Source organism: Ambystoma mexicanum, chromosome 8 (genome assembly GCF_040938575.1).
Source record: "Ambystoma mexicanum isolate Mex_15411 chromosome 8, UKY_AmexF1_1, whole genome shotgun sequence".
Taxonomy (NCBI): Eukaryota; Metazoa; Chordata; class Amphibia; order Caudata; family Ambystomatidae; genus Ambystoma; species Ambystoma mexicanum.
The window spans coordinates 443206476-443218855 of NC_090929.1; the positions used below are offsets into that span (position 1 = coordinate 443206476).

General features: G+C 47.6%; 1 long non-coding RNA gene across 1 annotated transcript in view; it reads left to right on the plus strand.

The window, feature by feature from the left end:
* LOC138473610 (uncharacterized) overlaps nucleotides 1-12380 on the plus strand; it is a 173406-nt gene that overhangs the window by 41556 nt on the left and 119470 nt on the right. Inside the window, exon 2 of the long non-coding RNA XR_011268810.1 lies at nucleotides 2799-3061. This is a non-coding gene — a long non-coding RNA (uncharacterized lncRNA). The remainder of the gene's footprint in view (nucleotides 1-2798; nucleotides 3062-12380) is intronic.

The following is a 12380-nucleotide window of genomic DNA, read 5'->3' on the forward strand; positions in this document are numbered from 1 at the left end:
TCCTAACCCAGTGTTTTTTTCCCTCTAGTGATTGGAGTCCTTTCTTTGCTTCCTGTCTTCCCTTCCTTATCTTCCTTACCCTTTTCCATCACAGCACACCCAGAGCGATCTCCCAGCTTAGTTCTAGCAGGGGCCGCTTGAGTCAAGTAAATGGCTAGGTAGTGGTGCAAAATATAGGTATATAAACAAAGTAAAAGGTTTCTCGCCAAATACAACCCCCCTGTTACAAAAGGTATCGCCCGCAGAAAGGAGGGTAATACCAGAGAGAGCCACCGTAGTTCAAAATACGCCTCAGCCAGTCACAGTGAAACAAATGCAGCAGTTTTTGGAACTCTGTAACAATTGTAGTTCTTGGATCTTTGGCTAGTGTAGTTACGTGAGGCCCTTACTGCATGGACTTAAAGAAGCGCAGACGGCGAAGGGGCTGATAGAAAGGTCTGAAGAAAGGGTGACTTGCTTCTGGTAAGTCAAGGCTGCAATCAGCAATGCTCCAGTCTTGGTGACCCCGAATTACAAAAAGACATTTTATTTATTTTCTCACTCAAGTGGGCAGGAAATGACAGCGATCCTGGCTGAGCTAACATCGCTAGGCCATAAACCTTTAGCATACCATAGCAAACTCACAGACCCAGTGATGCAGGGACAGTTCCCTTGTGAGCAAGCTTTAGTGGCAGTGCCTTTTGCAATTCAAAAGTCTTCAACCATTACCATGGGTTACCCAGTTATATTGTATGTAGAGCATGCAGTCTTTGCGGTCTTGGAAAATTCCAAGTCGACTTTGACGACCCAAAGAATGTCGGGGTCTGATGTTATTCTATCGAATGCATCTAAGCATCCCATACGGTGTCACCTAGTCAATCCTGCGACATTTGTAGCTGAACCACTGAAACCTGATGACATTGTCCATGATTGTGCAACATATGAGGGAGAAGAGGAAGAGAGGACAAGTGTTAAGGAGGATGCTTTGCAGGGAGGTGAGGCACCTTTTATTGATGAGTCCTCGACAATCAATCAGGACACTGTGAGAGGCATACAGGTGCAGCTGTTGTGGGCCTTGTGGATGGGGAATACCAGGTCAGACTAAAGAAACAGTTGCCTTAGCATTACTCTGCACAAGCTGCGAAACTAGTAGAGGCGCTAGTAATTAGTAAGGGGAAGGCGGTCACTATTTATTCTGACTCTGCGTATGTAACCTCCACTGTGCATTCAGAGTTATCAAGGTGGCAGAGAAGAGGGTTTAGGAGATCTGATGGGACCAATGTCCAGCATGATTTGCTGCTATCCAGACTAATCGAAGCACTAAGCCTGTCCACAGAGGTAGGAATCATAAAGTGCACTGCGCACACTAATCATAATAACCCAAAAGCACTTGGAAATGATGCCACAGAGAGGGCGATGAAAGAAGCTGTATATTTGTCATTTACAGATTCCGAATCAAAGAAATACAAGGGAAAGCACCTAAAGAGGAACAGGTGCTTTGGGCAAAGAGAGGATGTGCTCTCTCACCCTCAGATTTGCTGTGGGGACAGGAACTGATGGGGAAGGTACTAATGCCTGTAGAACTGCCTCTTGTGTCTCTAGAGCAACTAGATTACCCATTGCACAATTCTCCATGACAAATTGTAGCAGAGCTCCAGGAGGAATGGTTCATACCTAACCTCCAGGAACAGGTAAGTAGATTTGTAGGAAACTGCATAGTTTGTAGGGAAGTCAATCCTGGAAACACCATGTGAGGGGAGTTTTGCCTAGGCCTTCTGGCCCATTTCAGAAGCTCCATATTGACTTTGTCAATATGCTTGTGAGATGTAATCATTACCAGTGCCTTATAGTCTTGGTTTGCCCATTCTCCTGGTGGCTTGAGATTGGTCCCAGCCTACACCCCGATGCTAAGTCTGAAGCACAACTACTGGTGAGGGGGGTATTTCCACAGTGGGGAATTTGTGTGGTGTTGAAGTCCAAATTAACAAGGGGGGTCCTGGGAGTCCCTCTGCCAGACATTAGTCCTGGTTACGAGAGACTTACCCAGAGTCTTTAGCTCACTATCTTTCACAGAGAAGAAATATCCCAAACATATCAGTCTTTGTCCAGCCCTGGGGCAGTCCAGCACCGAAATGCTAGGCAATTCTCCTCTGAACAAGAGTAAAAGCAGAAACCCCAGGCACGTGTTTCGGTCTGGTTGGACCTCATCAGTAGGGTGGATCTGTGCCTCTCTAAGAATAGTGAGCAAGCGGTCCACGTCTGGATTCCCCTAGTAACTTAGGGTGAGACCCAAATTTACTTAAATACGCAAATTAACAAGGGGGGTCCTGGGAGTCCCTCTGCCAGACATTAGTCCTGGTTACGAGAGACTTGCCCAGAGTCTTTAGCTCACTATCTTTCACAGAGGACTCTGGTGTTGAAGTCTGACACTGGAACCCATTTTTGTAATGCCTTCTTCTCAGAACCCACTTCGCTCTTGGGAATTGTGCACAGGTTGTGTTCAGTAAACCACCAACGGGCCAATGGGATTGTGGAATGCTTAAATGTGGTTCTTATGGTCCGGTTGTCAAAAATGTGTAGTGATTTAAGTAAACCATGGTTATACTGTCTGCCTTTGATTTTATTTTATTTGAGGAATCAGCCACGGAATGAGCACCACCTTAGCCTTCACTAGATCATGACGGGGGCATAGATTAAACACACTGCTGTCACCTGCACGTACAGTATCAGATGCATACTAGTCAGCAGAGGTTCTAGGAGAGGAGTTTAGGGAGTACCTTAAGGCCTTATCCAAAAGTGTCCGAATTATATCTTCACAGGTTGTGTCTTCTCACCAAAAGCCTACAGGAGGAAGCAGCAAAGAATCCAACGATCTGCACAAGCAACTTGTGTACCCCGGCGACTGGATTTGTGTCCTTACTTTTGTACAACGCTGAAATGAGAGGTGTTTCCATGGGCCGCACAGAGTGATTTTCACAACTCCAAATGCTGACAAGGTGGTGGGCAGCAAGAGCTGAGTCCATATCAGCGACATACAAAGGGATACCGGTGCCCCTCCACCGGCACAGGAGCAGGCTCAAAGGTAAGCATGCCCTAAGGATTCGCAGCTCATTCCAGTGGAAAAGGGCGGTGCAAATGAAAATAAGAAATTGAAATCTTTTAAGAAGAAGAAGAAAAATGTGGATTTATAATGTATATTAGAATGATTGTTTAAATGTCTTGTTTGTTTCTCTGGTCATCTTGTTCAAAGATGGCAAACAGTATGAATGTGAATGGTTTAAATTTTTCTAGAATCATGGAAGTTCATGACATATTGTTGAGGTCACAAAGAAATGTTGATGCTTATTTTCTGAACAATGAGGACAATGGGCCTCATTACGAGTCAGGCGTTAAGGGTTTTACGGTGCCGTAAACGGCGCCGACCCTTAACGCCTGATTACAAGGTCCCTTTGCGGGATGGTGATTTTAACGCCTGCTTTTTGCAGGCGTTAAAAACCATGCCACAAAGGGACCTTGGTGCTAAGTAACCTTGGTGCTAAGTACGGTGCCGCAATTTGCGGCACCGTACTTAGCGCCTTCCCCATTTCCATTATGCCCTATGGGGCAAAAATGGGAATGGTGAAGGGCCATGGCGGAAGGGGGAATTACCTCTCCGCCAACCTCGGAATGGGGTGGTAATTCCCCATTCCGCCATGGCGGAGTCGGAGAGTTACCGGCATGTACCATGATGCTATTAGCACCATGGTCCATCCGCCAGGGTCGTAATGAGGCCCAATGTTAATTTAGGTATCCATAGAGTTCACTGAATCCAATTTCACCTGCCCAGAAATCTTCAAATTTCTTTTTCTTATAATTGGTTAGGTAAGTAGGTACATTTTAAAACATAGATGGGGTGGGATAAGGGGATAGGATAAGGTAGGGGGAAGTAGTGGGATGCGGGGAGGGTCTCCCCAGCATTATAAAAAAAAAATGGAAGAAAGAAATTGTGATTCGCAAGGAGCCAGAAAAACATGTTAAGATACAAACCATCACCCATTTTTCTCAGTTTTTTTAAGCATGATGGCATAGTGCCTGTTGGCACAAATGGGAACTGCAGCCACATGCTTCGCATCAGCAACTTGGCTGGAGGTATAGCTGCTCTTCTGGATATTTTTTTAACTTGCGGACCATACCCCTATAGGCAGTTACCTACATCCTGGTGAGGTGTGTGCAGTTTCACCACGTTACATGTGCCTGTCCTTGTTATCCCTGAGGAGCACTTGATCCTTGCCCGCTCAATGCTCAAAGCCACATCCGTGCCCTCTTTGTCCCTTGCATCGCTTGTATCATCACACATGGACATATCAATGACTCTGTCTGATCATGGAAAGGAGGGACTATTGCGACGGACCAAGTGGTCCAACTATCTTTCGGCAGCATCTTCAAAAGTTTTGATGGACATCCCGGAACAGTATCAGTTGTTTAGTTGTACGGAAGTGTTCTTTTTGTCCCTCCTGGCTACAAAGTGGCTCCAGGTCTCCCGGTACGAACTTGTTCTATTTGTGAATTCACCTGAATCAGCTTTCAGTGCCATCACGGAAGAACTTCAAGCCCTGAGGCTCGGAGCCTTGCAGAATAGGTATTTCCTTGACCTCCTAACAGCTATGGAGTGCGGGTTCTGTCAGAAGATATGGAGAACCTGCTACGCGTTTGTGCCTCCCAATGATTTGGAGAATGGGACCCTGACAATCACCGCCTTGCACAAGCTTAGAGTGATCATGGAGAAGGAGGCAGGAATCACAAATGACCTTGGTTGGACTCTCTTTTTTCTTGGGTGCTGTCTTGGATGAACCTAGCTGTAAAAAATGTCATACCTATTTTTGTATTTTCCCTTATCTTTTGCTCTTATGGTATTGTTCTACCCAGCTACCGAAAGAAGCTGCCATGATGAATGTGACCCTGTCCAAAGTTAGAACCACTACTGTTTCATATCACTTGGGTTCTCAGACTGTAGCTGTCTTGTTTTCTCCACCAAGTTGGGGAGATTGTATGGAGCAGCGGGTAGATTATGGAAATGGTGGGGGGACAAGTTGGGTTTGTCCATCAGAGGAGAATGCCCATATTGGGACCAATGTGAGAGATGATTGTAGGGTTTATCCCAGATAAGATGGTTTTAAATAACAAGAATTTGGTTTATAAGTTAAAGTAATAACTAAAGGGGAGAATGTTGGGGTGGTCAGGAAAGGTCCCACTGAGGAAGAGGGGTTCAAGTTGCATCTGGACATTTTTGTGACTGGGGGTGCAGTGAAGTTGATGCAATGTTGCAATTTTATATGTATCCAGCCTAGTTAAGGTGAATGGGATGTGTTACTTTAAGTGTTACTTTGTGTTTATGTTGATACATTTTAGATTTGCACATGCGCATCAAGATAAATGTCAAAATGCCAATGAAATATAAACACAATCTAGATATGGTGTGCTACCAGGTGCCTAGAAGCTGGGCAACAAGGAGTTTAATAATGCGCATGCAAGGAAAGGAATTTGTCATAAAGTGTCATAAAGTACCCATTGTGAAGAAGACGCAATAGTTATGAAACATGCATACACTGATATACACACATAAAGAATTTACAAATCTAAAGACTGTGTGCTCTTTTTATAAATTGATTAGACTCTGCAGTCAGGGTTTTGCAGGGTGAATTTTAAGTGACCTTGTTTTTGCAGGCTTGCAGGCCGAAGCAGAGGTAATGAATAACAGCGAAATTAAGCAGATGGTCAAGCCAAGAAGCTGGCCCAGGATTTGTAAGGCCTCTCAGTATTGCGGAGGGCAGATGTAATCTTTTTAAGTAGAAGGGAGTTTGCTATTTTTTGATCAGAGGGATACATCCATTTGCTTTGACTAACAATAAACCTGGGGTGAAGTGACACTCAAAGCCAGAATGACCGATACTTCACGGATTTCGATTGTTTTCTCAGGATGTGACCAAAGGCCATGCATGTTGAGTGGTAGTTGTTTTGATTAGAATGTTCCAATGATGCCAGCAAGTCGGGGTGGTGAGATGATTATCGTCAGTTCAAAGGTAACCTGTTTATTCTTCCCCTCTTCATATTGTTTACAGTACTCTTGCAAACTATGTGCAATTATGTTCAGGATTAAGTTATGTTTGTATGTGAATGTGTAACTGTATGATGGTGTCATGACCTGCCACGGACAAATCCTTGAAAGGGGTGTGTTGTACACATGAGCTGAAGATGGTAGTTAAGATTATCGTGACCAATGAGAGTGGGAGAATTGGAGAAAGATTGTATTTCTTTTGTATAGGTCTTGACCAATCACATGTGGCGGTGGATTGTAATAAACTATATGGGAGTGTTTTAACTGTTGCAAAAATGTATATAATGTGTCAACTTGTGTGGTTCAGAGAGACTCAGGTTAGTTAGACTATATAGAATCATCTAGCCCCTTCCGGCCGATTGTACAATAAATGTGCTTACCGTACAAACATGCACTCCGTTCTTAAGTGGTGGGCCTGCTTTGGATTAAGGTGATTAGAGGCCCACCCCATATCCTCTACCTTGATTCTTCTTTCTTTCTCCTCTCACATCTTATCTCTCTCTCGCTCCTGCAGGTCTTATCTGTTTAACGCCCGTAAAACTCAGCCTTTTCTCATCTTCCATGCCTCCAAACTCTTAATCTCGTCCAACTTCTCTTTTCTCATCTTTTCCATTGCTCCTGTCTTCCTGCCTCTCGCATACACCCTCTTAATTCTATTTATAATGCCTCTCATCATCTCTTTTCACTTTCCCCCTGTGACTCGATCTCATCTGCTCTTTCTTCCCTTCAATGGATACCTTTTGATTCTTGTCTCAAGTTCAACTTTCTTTTTCTTGTCTCCATATTCTTGCCCCGCCTTACTTTTCTTCCTTGCTATCAATGTATTCCCCTACTCGATCTCTCTGTTCCCAGTCTCAATTTCGTTTATCAGTTCCCTGCCCACCTTGTTCCCAATCCCACTTTCGTTCCTTCGCTCTCTTGGGCCATCTTCATTGGAACACACTCCCTTTCTGCCTCTACTTTATTTCCTCTTATCCTCTCTTTCGGTCTGGCCTCAAGACACACCTACTTTTTCTTTAGTTTTTGGTTTGCTGGTGATTTGATCATTTAAATTGTACTGTCCTGTGATTCATTTGTAAGGCACTTTGGCGTAAAGCGCTCCATAAATCCAAATAAAATACAAAAAAGAATAAAAAATGCAGAAGGTGGATCGATCCTGTCTATCAATCCTTCCTTTCTGTATCGCTTCAGGCAGTTACTGAGTTCTCTTGAAGGAGCTTTGGAATGGTTTTTCAATAAGAGGGACCATAGCAAGAAGCTGGGCAAAATCACATACAGTATCTTTGAACTCACCGTTATCTGGGGACGTCATCCTGCTTACATTTATTTTCACCTTCAAAAGACTAAAGTCTCATACTGCCTAGCTGGAGTCAATCCCCAAGCGAGCCTTCCCCACCCTCCAAAACATTATTTAGCTGCAATGGGGACACTCTCCTGAAACAGTCACCATTACCTTCCTATGGGACTCAACAGATTTAGAACTATGACCTCCTGTGACCTGAAACTGAATTGTGAGGGTTCTCAGCTCTCCAGTGTCTTGAGTACTGTTAAACATGATATCATATATGTCATTTATAATACAAGTGTTTCTAGGTGCAACAAGACAATGGGGGATGAGAGAGGGAGGACAAGACAAATGATCTTTCGAGGCCTTGTGTCATTCAGTTCGCACAAGTGCGAAAGCACAAAAGTGCAGGGGGAAGGGAGAGGGGGGAAGTGCCAGGGAGAGGGAAGGGGAAGTGCAATCAGGGCAGCAATGCTCTGACTGAGTGCAGCCAAGGCAGTGCCACTCTGGGTAAGTGCAAGGAGGCACGGTGCTGTAGAGGTTACAGTTACAGCCTCTAAGTGCGCGGTAGGCCCAGAGGCAGTGCAGGGGAAACTGATCATGGAGGAGCCTGGTACCCAGTGAGAGTAGCCAATCAACCGGTCGGCGCAGCAGGCAGTTGGGTCAGCAGGGGGGAGAGAGAGAAAGAAAGCAGAGGAGAAAGGGAAGGTCTTGAGCAGCCTTCAGAACTTCTGGTGGTCCGGCTCAGGTTTGAGAGGGGCAGGAGGCCATTCCAGAGGGAGGCACCTACAGAGGAGAGGGATCTCCCCCCCCCACATCCCCTTACTCTCTACCTGGAGAAGGGTCTGACCCAGAGAGAGCTGGAGGTAGCTGACCGAAGGCCCGAGAAGGAAGGTATTTTGGAAGAGAGCGTTGGATGTAGTGTGGGCTCCAGCCCCAAAAGCTTTGTGGCCAATGTAAAGGGTCTTGAACTTGACCCTTGCAGTCACTGGGAGCCAGTGGAGAGTTTTCAGGGCTGGAGAGATATGGTCCCTGGGCTTGAGGCCAAGGATAAGTCTTGCTGTCCTGTTCTGGATTAGTTGCAGAGGGCAGAGAGTAGAGGAAGGCAGATTGTGAAAGAGGCTATTGCAGTAGTCCAGCCTAGAGAGAACCAGGGCTCTGGAGACAGTGAGCTTTGTGAGGAAAGTGAGAAAGGGAAGAGTCCCTTTGAGGAGGTGCAGCTGGTAGTGGGACTTCTTGGCGACGTCCGAGATGTGAGGAAAGAGAGCGTGAAGTCGAAGATGACACCAAGGTTTTTCGCCTCACATGGAGGCAAAGGAAGAGGGCCTAAGGCGGGTGGCTAGAGTGAGAGTGGGAAAGCAGGAGCAGGGGTCCCAATGAGAAGGATCTCCGTCTTACTGGCATTAAGGCAGAGATCATTGGAGGCACACCAATCCTGAATTGCGGATAGACAGTCAGGAATGCGAGAGAGAGGAGAGGAGGATGAGGGGCTCCTGAAGGCAAGCTGAGTGTCATCTGCATAACACTGAAAGTTAGTGGAGAAGGTAGAGATCAGGTGGGCCAAAGGGGCCAAGTAGAGCTTGAAAAAACAGGGTGAGAGGATAGAGCCCTGGGGAACGCCACAGGTAGAGAGAGAGGTAGCAGAGAGAAAGGGACCAAGTTGGACCTGGGAGGGGTGGTCCAAGAGGAAGGAGGTCAACCACTCCATGGCCTGATCCATGATGTCAAGGTTCTCACAGAGTCAATTGATCAGGGATGGCGTGTTTGACCATGTTGAAAGCAGAGGAAAGATCAAGGAGCATGAGGACCGAAGGAATGCTGGAATCAAGGTTAGGGAGCAGATCTTCAAGGGTGTTCAGGAGAGCAATTTCTGTGCCTTTGGCAGCTCTGAAGCAGACTGATGGTCACAGAGACAAGCAACAGATTTAGTGTGGAGAGTAAGCTGGGAGATGGCCATTATTTCTTCTAAGAGTTGGCCCAAGAAAGGGCTGATGGAGATGATGATGGAGGAAGGCAGATTGAGAAAGAGGCTGTTGCAGTAGTCCAGCCTAGAGAGAACCAGGGCTCTGGAGACAGTGGAGGTCATTACAAGTTTGCTGGTCGGGGAACTACTGTACTGGTAAGCTTGCCGTTACCATAGTTCCCGGACCGGCAAATTAGGAGTTCTGCTCGTGGGTGCCATTACGGCCGCCAGATCTGTCCTGGCGGCCGTAACGGCACCCACGAGCTGAGCATGTCGGATGCACCGGCACCATTCTCGATGGTGCCGGCGAATCCAACCTCCCCATTCTCATTGAGCCCTATGGGGCTCAAATGGGAACAGTGAGTAATGCATTCCGGCGCCTGCGAATGGGCAATTACTGGGTCCGACTGGGCCATAATGACCCGGTAATTGCCCATTCGCAGGTGCCGGAAAAAATTGCAAGTTTGGCGGCAGCCTGCCGGTTTTACCGGCAAGGCTACCGCCAAACTTGTAATGAGGCCCAGTGAGCTTCTTGGGGAAAGTAAGAAAAGGGAGAATACCTCTGAGGAGGTGCAGCTGGTAGTGGGCTTTTTTGGCAAGGTCAGTAATGTGAGTAGAGAAGGAGAGAGTGGAATCGAAGATGACACCAAGGTTTTTTTGCCTTGCAGGAAGGCAAAGGATGAGGGCCCGAGGAAGGCGGCCAGAGGGAGAGAGATAAAGTGGGAGTAGGGGTCCCAATAAGAAGGATCTCCATCTTACTGGCATTAAGGCACAGATCAATGAAGCGCACCAATCCTGAATCATCGCGGATAGACAGTCAGGAATGAGCGAGAGAGGAGAGGAGGCTGAGGGGAGCTTGAAAGAGAGCTGGGTGTCATTCGCATAACACTGAAAGTTAGAGGAGAAGGTCGAAATCAGACAGGCCAAAGGGGCCAGGTCGACATTGAAGAGCCAGGGTGAGAGGATAGAGCCCTGGGGAACACCACATGTGGAGAGAGCGGTGGTGGTGAGAAAGGACCCAAGTTGGACCAGATCTGTGATGCCCAGGTTCTTGCAGAGTCGATTATTCAGGATGGCGTGATTGACTGTGTCAAAAGCAGAGGAAAGGTCAAGGAGGATGAATACAGAGGGAAGGCTGGAATCAAGATTAGAGAGCAGATCTTCACAGGTGTTCAGGAGAGTGGTTTCCGTGCCTCTGGCTGCTTTGAAGCCAGACTGATGGTCATGGAGACAACTAACAGATTCAGTGTGGAGAGAAAGCTGGGAGATGGCCAGCTTTTCCAGGAGTCTGTCCAGGAAAGGAGCGGCTGAGATCTGCAATAATGTCAGGTAGAGTCGGCAGAAGGCTTTTTGGGGAGGGGATGCACAAGGGAGTGCTTGAGGAGAGAGGGGAAGGATACAGTGGCAAAAGGGTGATTGCAGAAATCAGCCAAGGCTGGAGCAAGGGTTTCAATGTGGTCCTGGATGGTTCTGGAAGTTCAGGGGAGCACATGTTTGGATGACACTTTCATAGATCGGACCTGTCTAGAAACCTCATCGGGTGTTGTTAGAGAGAAGGAGGACAAGGGAGGAGGAGAGGGGGAAGCAGCCATAGCGGGGCTGGGAGAGGCAGAGGGAGAGGAAAAGGAGAGCGAGGACAGGATGTCCTGGGTTTTAGAGGTGAAGGGAGCAGTCAGAGCCGTACCAAGTGTCGCATTTGGTGGTAGGCTTCAGACAGATTCTCATGACAGGGGCAAGGATGCCCAGAGCATTGGAGATAGAAAAATGCAGGTTAGAGAGGGCTCGGCAGAGTGTGTGTCAGCCGCAGGAGTAGGAGAAGCAGAGAAAGTAGAGACAAAGGCATCCACTGACACACGTTTTATGGGCCGAATGACCAAGAAGGTAGGTGGAAGTGCTGGGGCGGGCTTTGCCTGAGGGACTGAGAGTTTCAGGTGAGAGGAAAGCTGAAAGTGGTCAGTCCAAGAGAGAGGAGTGGTGAGAGGATTAGAGGGGGGGATGTCCAGCAGAGTATGTCAGACCAGAGGGTAGAATGTAAAGAGAGAGAGTGTCGCAGGGGTTGCGGAAGAGCACAGAGGAGGGATTAGAAGCATCCAGCTGGATATTGAGGTCTCTGAGAAGTTGAGAGGTAGAGGCAAGGAGAGAGGAGGAGACGCCAGCCCACTCTGAGAGGAATAGGGCAACCTGGCCAGGAGGCCTGCAGATGGTGGCCACACTCAGAGAGAGGCCAGATAGATAGCCTGCAGACCAGGCATTCAAAGGAGGGGTAAACCTGCGTAGGAATGACAGAAGAAGGGACCCATTACATAAAAGATCAGCGCTGCTCCACCTATAGGTCAGTTGGTTCTGGGCTTGGAGAGAATCTTGCGGCCATCAAGCAAGAGAGTGTCAAAACTCGTGATAGAGCTGGCCGTGAAACATGTCTTGTGAGAGCGAGGACATCCAGGACAAGTTCTTCGAGGAGGTGGCAGATGCCAGAGCAGTGTTTGACAGCAGAATGAGAGTTGAGAGTAGCGGCGTGGAGCAGGTTGCCACATTTGAAAATCTTCTGGGGTGGCATACAGGCTTGAGGTACGCCCAGCGGAAGTGTTAGAGGGGCCCGAGAGTTGGCAGAGGTGGTATCAGGAGGTTGGATAGTAGCCAGAGAGGAGGAGGGAGAGGCCAGAGGTGGTCCGGGCAGGAAGTGGCAGAGGAGCCATAGAGGTGCTAGTAGGAGTAGCATGAGAGGGAAGGAAGTTGATAAGATGCGGGAGAAACCTATCAAAAAGGAGGAGATTGGGCCCTTGACCAGGACGTTGCTATTCAGATAGAAATTAATGATGGTCTTGAAGGAGTGGAAGGAGGCCAAGAGGTCCTCCCATCGAGTGCCACCATTAATGGCAGAGGAAAAGGAGAGAGAACCGAGACCATATGAGGGGCCCTGTAACGCTCACCTGATTCCCACGGAGGCGCAGGTCTGGCTTCGAGTGCTGATGCTTCTTCAATGGTGAAGCGCAGGACTCTGAAGATGGACAGGAAGGGCCCTCTTCTCTGGCTTCTCCGGCTCGCAGGAATATTCCCCT